Source organism: Accipiter gentilis, chromosome 19, assembly GCF_929443795.1.
Source record: "Accipiter gentilis chromosome 19, bAccGen1.1, whole genome shotgun sequence".
NCBI lineage: Eukaryota > Metazoa > Chordata > Aves > Accipitriformes > Accipitridae > Astur > Astur gentilis.
In genome coordinates this window covers 12,743,631-12,758,721 of record NC_064898.1, presented here as the reverse complement: position 1 = coordinate 12,758,721, position 15,091 = coordinate 12,743,631, and the positions used below count along the sequence as shown (strand labels likewise).

At 37.7% G+C, this 15,091-nt stretch overlaps 1 protein-coding gene across 1 annotated transcript in view; it reads left to right on the top strand.

The window, feature by feature from the left end:
• The window catches only part of DYNC2H1 (dynein cytoplasmic 2 heavy chain 1), a 185,788-nt gene that overhangs the window by 119,039 nt on the left and 51,658 nt on the right, over nucleotides 1-15,091 (top strand). The gene's annotated exons all lie outside the window — the stretch shown is intronic.

Below are 15,091 nucleotides of genomic sequence, written 5' to 3'. Positions count from 1 at the left end.
AGCTTGGTAAGTGACCTGGGTCACCCATTATGCTGGGTACTGTTAATGGCACAGCTGGGGCAGCTATTCACTTCACCATTTGTGGAGCCAGAAAATACTGAGTATCTCTCTTGTTCTCCTCATAACTTCTATTTTGTCAGTCTGAGAAGGGAAAAGATGGAGTGATTTGAACTCAGGATGTCTTCATCATCAATACATTGTTTGCTTTGTTGGACAAAGCTTTTCATTGCTAGTATTTTATCACTTCCCATAGGTGTCAGTTCACTTGCCTAAAAATTGGTTTCCTGTATCATCTGGAGATGCCCTAGTGTATTTAAGACATCTACTAGGAGCTGCCAAATATGACACAGGACCCAAGAGAACACATTTTCTTGTTGGGCCAGCAACTGGAAGTCAGGGGCAAAATGTCACTATAAACAGTGTTTAAACAAAAGATTCTCACTATTTGTTTACCCTGATCCAGTAGAGCATGGATCTGAAGGTCCTGTGTCATATCTGCCTATCCATAACATATTCTTGGATAACATACAGAGTCTCAAATGGCATTCTATGTAACAACTGAATTGAGCCACTAAGGCCTAGAGTCTGGGGAGAAGTTCGACTAAGAAGTGGCTGTACCTCAGTTTGAGTTGAAATTTGGTAATGCTCATAGGCAGGTGAAAGTCCACCTTTTGTTTATTCAGGTTTGCTGGGCATTCTAATACCTTTTAGCTCAAATATGGAGCAAGTTTAGGACTTTAAGGCAAAGCTTAAATTCTTTATTTTTTTTTCATTGCTTTTTAGTTAAGTCTGTGAGTTCATCTTTAGTGATTAGCATAGTTTATTTGACTGGTAAATTAATTACGTCAGATAACATGGAAGTTGATTGAATTGAGAATCTTATATCAGAGCTGTGAAGTGAACTGGTCTGTATATTAAGGCCTCTCTAATTTTCTGCACAGCCGTAGCATGCTGTCTTATATAGGGACCAGTTTTGGGGGGGGTGAGGGGGAGGGGGGAATAAAATTAAATCACAGCTTCATAGAATACCAAGTTGGAAGGGACCTCAAGGATCATCTGGTCCAACCTTTCTTGGCAAAATAAATTGGAAATTCCCTATAATTGGAATTCCCTATAATTTCAAGACTTAGAATTACATTTTTTTAAAAAGTATCTAATTTTTGCTCACACTCATCTAAAAAGGGCTCCATGCAGAAATTTCTTATTGGTACAAGACCTTTGATCTGTTAGAAATTGTCTTTCAGTATTGCATTTGTTGAATATCAAATATAGTACTGGTAAATTTGTTTAAATATATCTGTTTGCTTAAATCCATAGCTGTATTTTCAAATTATTTGTTTTATTACCAGCACATGAAACTGTAAAGCTATACAAAGACAAATCAGTAGGATGAGGGTGCATAAGGTAATACGCTGAGCTCAAGAACTCTATTACAAAGCCAAAAAATGCACCAAGATTCAATGCAGCTCTGTTTGGTTTTGTCTTAAAATCTTTAAATGCTTTTGTTTCTGTCTGATACACTGTAGACTGCTGAATATTTTATTTCAGCTACACTTACAGAACTTGTTAAGAGCTGCAGTTGTTAAAAATACCGGTATTTGAAAATAAGTCCTTAGTTAACCTCCATGAATTCAGAATAGATTCAGAGTTCCTGTGTGAAGTGAAATAGGTAATGAATGCATTTACATGCAGACTCACACTCTACTGAACTGGTCTGTCATAGCAATGATTATAATCTATAAACTATGGATTATAATCTTGAAAAGATGAGTCTCTTGTAGTTACAACTCTGTGAGATGCTTCTTTGTCAGATGAGAGATTTCCTCATCCTTCCAATAGTAGTTTGTGGTACTTCTTTAAGTCTTAGCCAATTTAAATAACAGAAATGGGAGATTTTTCTTAAACTGTGTTTCTGTGTAACTATGAATCCTACTCCCATTCCATTTCTGACAGTTTGGCAGCTGTGTTAGATCCATAGGTGATCCCATGGTTCATAATTTGAAAGTAAATGATTGCCTTCTAACAGGAGTGTTTCTCATAAATCCATTACCAAGCTAAAGCAGAGAAAAGCTGAATGAATAAGGTAGTGAGAAATAAGTTGCTACCAGCTCAGTCACCATGTCACTAGCACCAGAAAGGTGAAATTTAATACCATGTCCACTTCTTCACTGATTCTGTGCTAAGTATGTGGTATATTCTCTTATAATTTATGTCTACTATCCCATATAGTTTCTCATCTACTAGCCATTATCATTTCTTAGTCTGTATTTTTACTAACATCTTCCTTATGCAGAGATGCACAGAATTGTATCATCTACACCACTGAACTCAGGATTAGGGGAAGTAGGGTTTTTTAAAACATACCTACTTTGAAGTTACTTGTTTAAACCAGCTGACAGCAATTTTGACTTTAGTCATATGTTTAGGCTCAGAGATTTAAAATAATCATTCAGATATACATGGATTTTAAGTAAATTGTAGTTAGCAATCTTTTATCACTTCAGAGTATTTTAAAATAAGTATTAAAACAGGTAACACTATGATCTGTTCTATTAACCATTAAGTTAAATTAATGTAATTCTGTTACAAGAAATCTGATACCATTTTATAGCATCATTTCACTACACAAGATGGAATACTTAGATAATAGAAATGTAGATTTTATGTAGACTTTCTATGAATATTATTTATTATTCATGTATAGGAATGATAATTTGTATTGCTGCAGCAACACACTTTCCTTTAGCAGAAATTTGCTGCAGCACAGTGCAGCATTTTGCAGTCATGCAGAGATCTCTGCTGTAACCTACTGCATTGCTAATGTTTGGGCAGACCTAAAACAGCACTAAAAAGAAATGGACTTTTTTCAGTAACCTTGCAAATATTGATTATATTCACAGCTTTTCTTGTGCTGAATATCGCTACCTGCATTATTTTAATACTGGTAATTACTAATTGAATTGTTAGAAATTATGTCTTATGATGTTCTGTAGTGTAATTCAGAGTGTGTTAATACTGCATGCACACTGGTAAGAGCCATTTTGGTTTTAAGAAAATACTTGTCTTAAATAGACGTGATCTTCTCAGCAACATGACTTACATTTTTTTCTAGATTTTGTCCTTAGTTGTTTTATGTAGATAGAGCTAGATAAATTTTTAGATGCTGGACGCCTAGAGTTCACTGTGGCTCTTAAGTTCTGCCTTTCCTACTGTTATAACAAGCCTTTGACACAACATCCCTTAGGTTGAATATGGTCATCAGTAATCTCACGTCTCTTGCTATGTCCTCTCTGCAGAACAGCGCAGTTAAAATAGAAAAGAACGCAGCTGACAGTGTAGCTACAGGAGTCAGCATATCTCATCCTGTCTACTTTACACCAGGTAGAGATTTTCTGTACAGCTGCAACTCAAGTTTCCTCACACTCAGCAAGAGTCCTCACCACTCAGTTACAGTCATGCTCCTTTATTCTGATCTGATAAACACTGTATTTTTTCCTGCATATTGGCCTGTATTCAGGTGGCTTAATCTCCCAGTCTAACCTATAACCAATGTTTAGAGCAGTCACAATATGTGAAGGTTTGCTTTAGGTTCCCTGTGGATGAGAAGATTTAGATCTTTCTCCAGTCATCTTCTTGCAAAGTGGGCTTTTGCCTCTGGTGTACTTGTCTCTTATTCTTGGGACCGTATTTCTGTTCTTTTATGAATTCCTATGAACCAATTTCATCCTTTATTATAACATTTAATAGAACCATACATAAAGTGTCTTGGTCAAAATAATATTTATCATAGGTGATAAATAGAATTTTTACAGACTCAAATGGACAGGCCTGCGTATGTATTTTTACACCTTAGGAAAGCACTAAAAGCTATCTTGTTCTGTGCAGAATTTAGCATACCTGTAACTAATATGACTTATTGCCATTAACCACCTTAGGAAGATGAAATGAAAATGTAGGCCATTGTTTTGTCTCCCTCCTTTTTTTGCACAGCAGGCTTAGTCATTACAGGCACTCCTTAGAGAGTATAACATTTAAAACCTTCTGTTAGTGTTGTGTGATCCCATCAAATCCTGTCACATGGCTATGCCTGCAAATGACTACAGCCTATAACTAGTAGCTACGTACGATCAGCTGACTGGTTAATGTAAACATTCTCCAATAATATAGCAAAGCGTTTTGTGAAAAAAACCATTCAGTAACTGGCAAGTTATACAAGACTCTTCAAATATGACTGCCAGTGATAATCGATATGGCTAGCATTTAGTTTGCCTAATGCTAATTTCTATATAGAATACCTTGGATAATAATTTTAATAATACCTTGCATCAGGAATTCAGCATTCTTTTACATGTACAGATTCGTAATGCTTCACAGAGACTGTTGTATGAGACAGGTAAGTCTCAGTAAGGTTGAAGAATAGGTTGTTTTCAGTATTTTTATGGATGAATAAGTACACTTTCTCACACATACCGTCCAAGGAAAAAGGATAGTCACAGTCTCTCTGTATACTAGTACAGCACATTGATTCTTCTGTGTCCACCATCCCAGTAATGGTAAGTGGAAGGCAAGCCTGTGAACTTGAAGTTCACTTTTTAGGACCTCTTGGGGGGTGATTGTTTATGCATAATTGAAACTTACTTTTCAAAGTTCGTGGAGAACTGTCTCATGTGAGTGGGACCCCATGCTGGAGCAGGGGAAGAGAGAGTGAGGAGGAAGGAGCAGCAGAAACAATATATAGTGAACTGACTGCAACCCCCATTCTCCATCCCCTTGCACCACTCAAGGGGAGGAGGTAGAGAAGTTGGGAATGAAGTTGACCCTAGGAATAAAGGAGGGATGGGAGAAAGTGTTTTAAGATTTGATTTTATTTCTCATTATCCTACTTTGATTGGCAACAAATTTAATTTCCCTGAGTCGAGTCTGTTTTGACCATGATGGCAATCGCTGAGTGATCTCCCTGTCCTTATCTCAACCCACAAGCCTTTTGTTTTATTTTCTCCCTCACTGTCCTGCTGAGAAGCGGAGTCATAGAGCAGCTTGGTGGTCAACTGCCGCAGCCAAGGTCAACCCACCACATCTTCAAAGTGCTTAAGGGCATCACAAATGTAAAATAATCCTTTGAGCTTCAGATTGTTGAAGAGTCCACAGACTGTAGTGTTTTACCAATTTTTCAATGAAATACTATAAAATTATTTAATTCTAGGTTTTATATACGAGTTAAAAATGTTGAACTGTGAATACTTATGACATCAAATAAGTGGGTTCCAATTCACTTCAACTGAAGTTGCTGGGAGTATTTCTCCTATATTTTGTCCTTTCTAATTTTATTTGCTTTTGAACCAGGCCAGTGATACACTGCAGTTCTGATGGTTCAGATTTTGCAACAAAATTACTTGCTTTAGGAACCAGTTTCAGACAAATTTTATAGTAATAAATGTAATCCAAATGTAATCCAAATCCAACTAGTATTTTCTGTGGCAGGGTAGAGGATATAAAATAATTTAATTTTACCGGATATCTTTCTCTCAAACCCAGCTGCATGCTTGTCTTCACCTGTTTTGTCTCAGAGTGATGGGAATCACTCTCACCTCTCCCAGTTAGTAGATCCATTATTTTTATTATCTGAAAGTAATTGCAGAATGGTGGTTCCCTGAGATACACCTTTGTCTTTTAATCCTGGATATTTATCTCAGCTCTTTTGATAATAATTGATTCTGCTTTTCTGTCCCATCTAACTAATCTCAAAATGTCTTTATGGAATCCATCTGGTATTCATGAAGGCACCATAAAGAATTTAACAATTCCTGTAACTTTAATGTGCTTCTTTGTATTGTTAACAAAAGAACTGACTTGCTGTTTGACACGTTTAAGGGAATGCCTTTCCCATCATGCTATACTCTAGGTGCTTTCTTCTGACCTTCTGCCCCCTCTTTTCTCTTTGGACTTGGTCATCTCTGCCTGACAAACGTAGTTTAAAGCTCTGCTTGCTAGTAGCAAGCCTGTTGGCTGATACTTTTGTTACACTTTGTCATATGAATTCTGTCTGCCCCTAGTTGTCATTCTCTGTCAAACAAGGTGTCACAGCCATAAAAGCCAAAGTCATGTCTGCAACATTCCAGCTCTGCAACAAAATATTGTGACCTGGTTGCATGGTTACGTGCATCCATTCCTGTCCCATTCCCTTCACAAGCAGAATTGGGGAGAACACCACCCGGGTCCCCATGTCCATGGTCACCTGCCACTTTCTCTGAATGGCACGGGTACTGATCCATGAGTCAGGCTCAGGCAGTCCACATGCGTCCCCAGTAGAACTACTTCCTCCTCACCTGTTTCTACTCATTCTGCAATTGCACATCTGCAAGAGGAGGAGCCTTTTCCTTCTTGCTGGAAGTCACAAGCTTCCCCTTTTATTTACCAGTATGGACATATTCTTTTGGGTATTCATTACAGGATGGCAGATAAACTAACATAACAGAAAAAAATGTTTTCTATACTAAGGATGATATTCATCCATCAAAGCTTTATTTTTCTCAAAGTTAGGTGCCTAATCTGATGGTTACCTAGGCTTCCTGTATGTTACAGTCCATCTACAAAGAATAACACATTCCTACCTGCCATAGAGTGAATTATGTAGACCTGTGAAATCCTGTTTCCTTCACTAATACTCTCTTCAGTTAGTGTTTTAGTATTTCTTAAAATACCTCCTGTGTTAATACCCAATATTTTATTTAGATGTTATTCTTTTATACATTTCCCACAAGTCAATGGTATTTTAAACCCAGATTTTGTGGAGTAAAAGCGTATCTTTGAAATACACAGAGAGGTTCTGTCAGATTTGTAGTTCAGGTCTTAGAGGATATTTTGTTTAAATCCCACTAGAAAAGACTTGTGATGTATTTATTGATTCAAGCCACTTCTAATTCCCCTGTTCAGTATTGGAATAATTTCAAGTGAGTTTGTTTTTCTTTTAAATGTCTAGGTACTGTGATAGAAAAAGAAGATAAGTCTGATTCAAAGCCAATTGAAGTTAAAACAAAGAAGCCCCAGTGTAATTCATCTCATCTGTCTTGAATCATATGAATATTAGCCAACTTATCTTAACTACTTATCCATTTTTTTTGTTACTAAAGAAGGACAAGCAGCTATGGGGAACAATTTGTGCCATTCTTAGACAGGTGTCTAAAATAAAGGGGTGAATCTTCTTTTGGAAGTACTTATTTCTATCCATTGAACTTAGGATCAAACTCTGTAGTAATGTCAACAGCATTTCTAAAAATTGTATAATGAACATTTTAATGATCATTTAAGAGATGAAAGAAAACTGCCATAACTACCAGGTTGTTCGTTATGCAGAAATGGGAGGGTGTCTCTTCTACTGGAAGCTGGACTATTTGAAAAATTTGTTATTCATTGGGACAGGAATTGGAACAGTTGTTCTCCCATTTCTGCATTGAGTGTTGTAACAATCCAAATGTAGTCATTACACTTTCATTTCATATATAAGTATTCAATTTAAAATTGAAGAGTCCAGGAGGAAGAAGTGAAAATTCAAGCATCTTAAAGTATGCAGGTTATAGTGCTTGTCTCAAAGATGTTGTTAATTTTCTTAGAAATGCTAAGAAATGAAAAAGGGATTTTTTTTTCAATTAGTAAACAGATTTTTTTGTTTGTTTTGTTTTCCAGGGCAGTGAAAGACCAACACATTTCAAATTTTATTTGTTTGCTATCATTTTTATTTTATTCAACTGCTAAAGCTAGTGAATGGTTCCCACAGCTAATGGTGCATCCTTAGGCAAGGCCATCATTCACATTAATGGAAGAAGGTGTGCTTGTGAGACTGACCTGTTACTTGCCCACTAACAGGAACTTTTCAAGAGTGCAGTTTGAGATTAAGACAATTTTTTTTTTTTTTAAATTAAGTTAAAAATGTAAATGCCATCTTAAATTAAAATTAATGCATGAGAAACAGAAGGAAAGACATGCACACCAGTATAAGGTGGCATGAAAGGATTGGAATCCTGGTTAGAAAGTTTTCTTAGATCACATAATTATAGAAAAGCTGGTTAGAAGGGAATTCTGGAGTTTATGTAGTCCAACCGCCTTCTCCAAGTGGAACTGTTGCCAACACTGTCTATGGCTTTGTCCATGTGGTCTGTGTGCCATCATCCAAGTTGTTCATGGAGAAATCGAATGGTCTGGCCCCCAGTATCAAACCCTTGTTTCCTTGTCTTCTCACTAGCTGCCAGCCAGATGTCCAGCCCTTAATCACTACCACTTGACTCCAGCAATACAGCCAGTTTTCCACCCAGCCCATTCTTCGAGATCATGCTTCAAGTCCATACTTCCTCAGCTTCCAAAATAGGAATGCAATTGAAGATGATGTCAAAAGCCTTATTAGCAGTATCACCTGCTCTTCCCTCATTCACATAGTCATTTCATCACAGAAGGCAATCAGGTTGATCAAGCATTGTTTGCTCTTGGTAAAGCCACGTTGGCTGTTTCCAGTTGCCTTCTTTTTCCCTATAGTGTTTGGAAGTGGATTCCATGTTGATGTGTTCTGTGATCTCTCCAGGGACAGAGATTAGGTGGAATAGTCTGCATTCCATGAATCCTCCATCCATTTCTTAAGGCAGGCATAATATTACCCTTACCAGCAGTAAGGATTTTCTCTGCTGCTGTAAATTTTCTTATGCAGTAAAGAGCAGCCTTGCCATCACATTGGCCAGCAGCCGTGGATGAATTTCATCTGGATTTAAGTGATCTAAGTAGAATCATAGAATCATTTAGGTTGGAAAAGACCTTTAAGATCATCAAGTCCAACAGTAAACCTAGCAGTGCCAAGTCCACCACTAAACCATGTCCCTAAGTGCCACACCTACACATCTTTTAAATACCTCCAGGGATGGTGACTCAACCACTTCCCCCGGCAGCCTGTTCAAATGTTTGACAACCCTTGCAATGAAGAAATTTTTCTTAACATCCAATCTAAACCTCCCCTGCTGCAACTTGAGACCATCTCCTCTTGTCCTATTGCTTGTTACTTGGGAAAAGAGACCAACCCCCACCTCGCTACAACCTCCTTTCAGGTAGCTGTAGAGAGCGATAAGGTCTCCCCTCAGCCTCCTTTTCTCCAGGCTAAACAACCCCAGTTCCCTCAGTTGCTCCTCATAAGACTTGTGCTCTAGACCCTGCACCACCTTTGTTGCCCTTCTCTGGACACACTCCAGCACCTCAATGTCTTTCTTGTAGTGAGGGGCCCAAAACCAAACACAGTATTCGAGGCGCAGCCTCACCAGTGCCAAACACAGGGGGACGATCATTTCCCTGGTCCTGCTGGCCACTCTATTTCTGACACAAGCCAGGATGCTGTTGGCCTTCTTGGCCACCTGGGCACATTACTGGCTCATATTCAGCCGGCTGTCAACCAGTGCACCCAGAGACTTTTCTGCTGGGCAGCTTTCCAGCCACTCTTCCCCAAGCCTGTAGCATTGCATGGATTTGTTGTGACCCAAGTGCAGGACCCGGCACTCAGCCTTGTTGAACATCATACAGCTGGCCTCGGCCCATTGATCCAGCCTCTCCAGATCCCTCTGTGGAGCTTTCCTACCCTCGAGCAGACAAACACTCCCACCCAACTTGGTGTTGTCTGCAAACTTACTGAGGGTGCACTTGATCCCCTCGTCCAGGTCATTGATAAAGATACTAAACAGAACTGGCCCCAAAACTGAGCCCTGGGGAACCCTGCTTGCGACCGGCCACCAGCTGGATTTAACTCCGTGTTTATGTATAAGTATATTCATGTTCTCTAAGTAGACCATTTCTCTCCCATTATTAGCGGCTCCTTTCCTTCCTAAACCATGCACAGAAGCCACTGAATACTTTATGCTTATGATCTCTTGGATTCCTCAAACGCCCCATGTTTTCTTTTTAATTTTGCATATGTGTTGAAACCTATCTCACCTTTAATGTTCCCTGCTAGTCTTATCTCCAGCTGGGCTTTAGCTTTTCTAATTTCATCCTGAAGTGCCCAAGCAGTGCTTTTATGTTCTTTCTTTTTCTGTCTTTGGTTTTGCTTCTTATATGTTCCTTTTTTTTTGTCTTGCAGTCCATTGAGACACTCCTTGCTTACCCCAAAAGTCATTCTGCTGAAAATCCTGGTCTTTCTGCACAATGACATGATTTGTTCTGAAGCTCACTCAAAAATACTCCTTTATTCCCCTTTTTAAGCAGCTGAAAGTAATGTGCTGTCCACTATACTGTCTTCAATTTTCCCTCTCCCTTATGCCCACTTCTCATGAGATTCTGCTAACAGTTCCCTGAATAAACCAGTGCCTGCTTTCCTAAAGTCCAAAATCTTACTCTGCAGTTTCTCATGCCTATCCTCAACATATATATATATAAAAAATAATTCCTGCCTGAATTTGCAATGTTGACTGTTAACCAGCACTTTAGAAGTTTTCTTCAGTAATGTGATCGTTAATAATACAGCTTTGTAACATACATTTTGAAATAAAAAGATATACAGTTACAAACAATGGTATTAAAAGGGCTTTTGTGACTGAAAGGTAACTCTTAATTTGAGTTAAAATTTTATAAGCTAGCAGTCTCTCATGAATTTTATTCAAGCTTTTAAGATATAATTCCCATGAAAAATTTGTTGATGCAGTTCTTTAACATAGTATAAAGCTTGTGTGTTTTATTTCTCATACTCGGTAAAAATCTCCTCTTGCAGATCACTGCTGTAAATATCAATTTGGATATGTACAGGACTAGAATGCACATTGTTCTAGATAGTATCTAAAAGTGTGTAGAAATGACCTGTGTCTGTATTCACATTTTCACGTATTTGTACCATGACATTTCAGACTTGTCATGAATGACAGCTGAATCATTTGAAAACATAAGAGATTGTTCTAGCAGAAACTCAAAATACAGAAATAATATTCACACATTGACTTAAGTAAACTATGATATCTGAATAAAGTCAGGTTTGCAAAATCAGGCAAAAAGCATGTTGCCTAACTGTATACTCTACAGAAATTACACTAGCACAGAAATCTCATACTGAATGCATTATTTTTATAGATGTGATTGCTTAAAGAGAAACAACAATTTCTTCAAATACATTAGAAGTCAAAAGGAATAGCTCATCACACCTTAGCGTAGCTGCTAAATATAGCATTCATTTAAAATACTGTTGCTCTTCTGTCTGTGCTTGAAACTTAGAAATTTAGTAGAAAAAAACCCCAATTATCTTTTTTTATAGCTATTTTTTATTTTGCAATGAATACTTGTTGAGTTAAAACTAATAGTAAACTAATAATGGAAAACTGTAGGGCAATCTAGTAAGGCGAACAGAATAAGACCCAGGGTTGGGAAACATGAAGTGAATTTTGCCTCATTAAATGTAATTGCAGTGATCTCACTAACTTCAGTAAAACAGCATTTTATCCTTGGCTTCTTTTTTTTAACTTAGTTGCTGACCTGCTCTTATTTTCAGCAAGTCACTGACAGATTTTGTACCTCTTCTCACCATTCCTTGCATATCTTATTTACTTAGACTAAAACTGCTCTCTGTCTTCCTAAAACTGTAGTCAGATATATGATTGTAGTATGGTTCCAGTGCTGTTTTTAACTTTGTTAATAATAGCAACAGAGTCAGCATGTGTATGGGAGGGTGTGCAAGTACACCTGGAACACTTAGATTGCTGGATCATGCTTGAGATTATACACCAAGTCTCCACTGCTGATATTATCCAAGTCAGCTAAAGAAAAGTCAGGCTGAGTATGTCCACCCAATATTACAGTCATACATCTGACTGCAATGTTCTTACTGTATATAGAATAGTGGGGCTGCAGTGTGTGGTTATTTTTCAAGGTACAAGTGTAATATAATGATAGCTGTACCTTCTTGTGTGTTTGTCAACAGACTAAATCTTCTCTTTCAAAATTTAGCTTAATGGGACTCTGAACACTGGTACCTAATTTTATATCTACTGCTCCCCCATAATTCTAATGCTGCCACATAGAGTAATATGGGTATAATTATTGAAAAGCATGCAATTGAAATTAATCTTGAACTTGTGTTATTGCTGTAGATGTCAGGATGAACATAAATCTATTTTCTTAAAATAATTTAGCATTTATATAACCCTTGTATAAGCTGTGCAGAGCATATAATTACTGACATTTGTTAAACGCATCCCACATCACAAATACATGACTAATAGGCTCTAGAAAAAATTGATGAGTAATAACAAACTGTATTTATTATTAGCCTGCAATTGAGCAATCTGAGTACTTAACAAGTATTTTTAAAATATGGGGAGTATTCTGTATATACTGTGGCGCTGCATGAAAGAAACGTGCTGTGCTGCATAATGCAGTGGAAGCCACAGTACTGTGCTTTAACAGGAAACACAGCTCTTTACCATTGCAGTGAATTAATGCAGTGCTTCAAGTAGCCTTATTAATTCCCATAGGACTGGTGGTATATCTGTATATCTGAGAATATATTGGTCCTCTGCATATGAGAAGTTTGTTCTCTTCTAAGAACAGGTTGCAGTTTTCTGTTTTTCTTACATTTTGTCAGGGTGTATAACCAGCTAAGGTCAGCCATGTCTTCTGGCCTTCCTTTTAGCATCATGTTCTCCAGGTAGTATGTATCCTGGGAACCTCTACAAAGTAAACCCCCTAGTTACTGTTTGGGAGAAGGTGCAACTAGAATACTGACTGGGACAGTAGTGGGCTTGTGGTGTCCATCTGCAGCATCCTGCTGCTTTTCTTCCCTCCTCCACTGAACCCCTGCTCTACAGAGGATCTTCCTGGTGTCAAAGGTATATGATCTTCTTCTGTATAAAGGAAGATGTAGGTGGTGTCAATGTCTTTCCCTTGTTTGCTTTGTATTGTGTTTAAGAAGGCAGGTATCTCTGTATTGAGTCCAGTCCTACTTCTCATCCTCATTGAGTGAGAGTGCAGCTTTGAGGTGGTCTTGAGGGAGCAACAAAAGAGCAAGTGTAGACCTACATGCAGTATGAATGATTTGGTTAAGAATGCCATTAAAGTACTTTCATCCTAACAACCTCCGTGGACCCTGTTCTTGTAGGCAAGAGACATAGACAGACTGAAAGTCAGAGAGGTTTCATTGGCAGCTCAGTCTTAGACTACTTTCACAGCCATACAGTTAATTGCAGCCAAACTACGAGGAACAGTATGGAAGCACGTAGTTCTGTTAGAAGGCATATCAAACTGAAACCCCTTCCCTCTCTTGACAAAATGAAGACATAGTTGCATTGCACTGAGTTACTACTTTTCCTATATTTACCAAAGTGACTATGTTATAACATTGTATTTTAGTTAGAGCTGTAAAGTCTTATACAAACAGAAATATCTCCTTGAACAGCTTTGTAAAGAGATATATTGTTTCATTCAGAGAAATGAAACATAAAAGTGGTTTCTGTGCTAACACTACATCCTTTTAAAACTGGTAGATGGCAGTAGAGTATCTGCTTTGACATTGTAAATTTAGAAAGGAGTTTGTTAGCTTTTTGAACAAAAATAAAAATCCTTTTATCTCTTCCATAGTCTTGAAAAAAATAGCAGTTATCTGACTAGCAAATCTTTTCTGTTTTGTATTCTTAGAGCAGTAATCATATTTAGTTCAGAAATGATTGATCCTAGATTTTTTTAGTTCAGTGACATAGAATTTCACAATATATTTGTGACTTTATTACTTCCCTCTTTTCCAAATTGTAATACTATGTGTAAAATTTGATTTTGTTGTATGATTTGTAGGATAGATTGCCTCTGAAATAAATACAAGACTTAGATATAAGCCTGTGTTTATTATATATTGTATTTGTGAAGTAGCAGTTTTTGCAGTGGTTGTGAATTACTGAAGGCAAGACTCTTTCTTCATTGTGTACATGAGTAAAGAACAGAAATAGATTTTGGGTTCCTAGAAATCTGTTTTTATCTAAGTTCCAGGGAGGGAAAAGTTAAAATCTTGACATTTCCTCATTTTTATTTTTCCATTAGTTTTTATTTTATGTTTCAGGTCAAACATGGCTTTCTAGTAGTTCCATATGAAGCCACATGGGATCTTTCATTGTCTTTATTGCTTTCTATTCTGTTCATTTTCTCTCTTCACTTCTCTAAATGTGTGGGGTTTTTACTATAATGTGTTGGTCAATATCATAGCAGCATATATCCACAGAAACCCATAAAGTATGCAGTAGATTAAAAAGCTGAGATGCACAATTAATTGAATAACTAGGTAAATAAACATTGACATTGTAAGTTTGACTACCCCACCTTTATTAATACCTGCAATTTATATTCTTCTGTGCTGACAATGCAAAAAACCCACAGTGTATGAATTTTCCACTAAGAATGGAGAAGATACTCAGTAGCAGTTCCTGTATGCTGTTCATAGTTATTAGATGCACTGTTCACAAATAAATTACTCTTGAATTTTTTTATATAAATACTGTTATGATTAGTTGACCTTAGTTAAAACAGGCAGCTTCTACAAAGGCTCATGGTTCTGAATAATCTTCTCACCCCTCTTTCAAGAAACCATTATTGGTGATTGCTTTTATATTGCACAAGTAGTGTTCTCCTCTGTCCTTCTAGTTGCAGGGAATGATGAGGGAAGAAACGGGAAGAGCCAGCAGATCAAAACCTGGCTCTGAGCCTGGTGTCATTGGCAGAATTTGGGTTTTTTTGATCACAGGTCAGTCTAAACAACACCAGGGCTGCAGGCAGCAGATGGGGTACACCCATCTCAAAGTGGGGAAAGGATCTTTGGACAGGAGTTAGCAGGACTCATTGAAAGAGCTTTAAACTAGATTTGAAGGGGGAAGGGGATAAAACCAGGCTCACTGGAGATAAGCCTGAGGGCAGCATGCCAGTGTTTGAGGGATGGTGTGCTAGCAAGGTCCTTCAGTTTCCCCTTCAGTGGAGGCAGGGGATGGAGATCCATGCAGCATCAAAGATGCAAGGGTTATTGATGTGTTAGAAACCATGAAAGTGCCTAAGAATAGCCGCTTAGGAATTAGGGCTTCTCCCCGCAAAAAGGTGGCAGGATCAG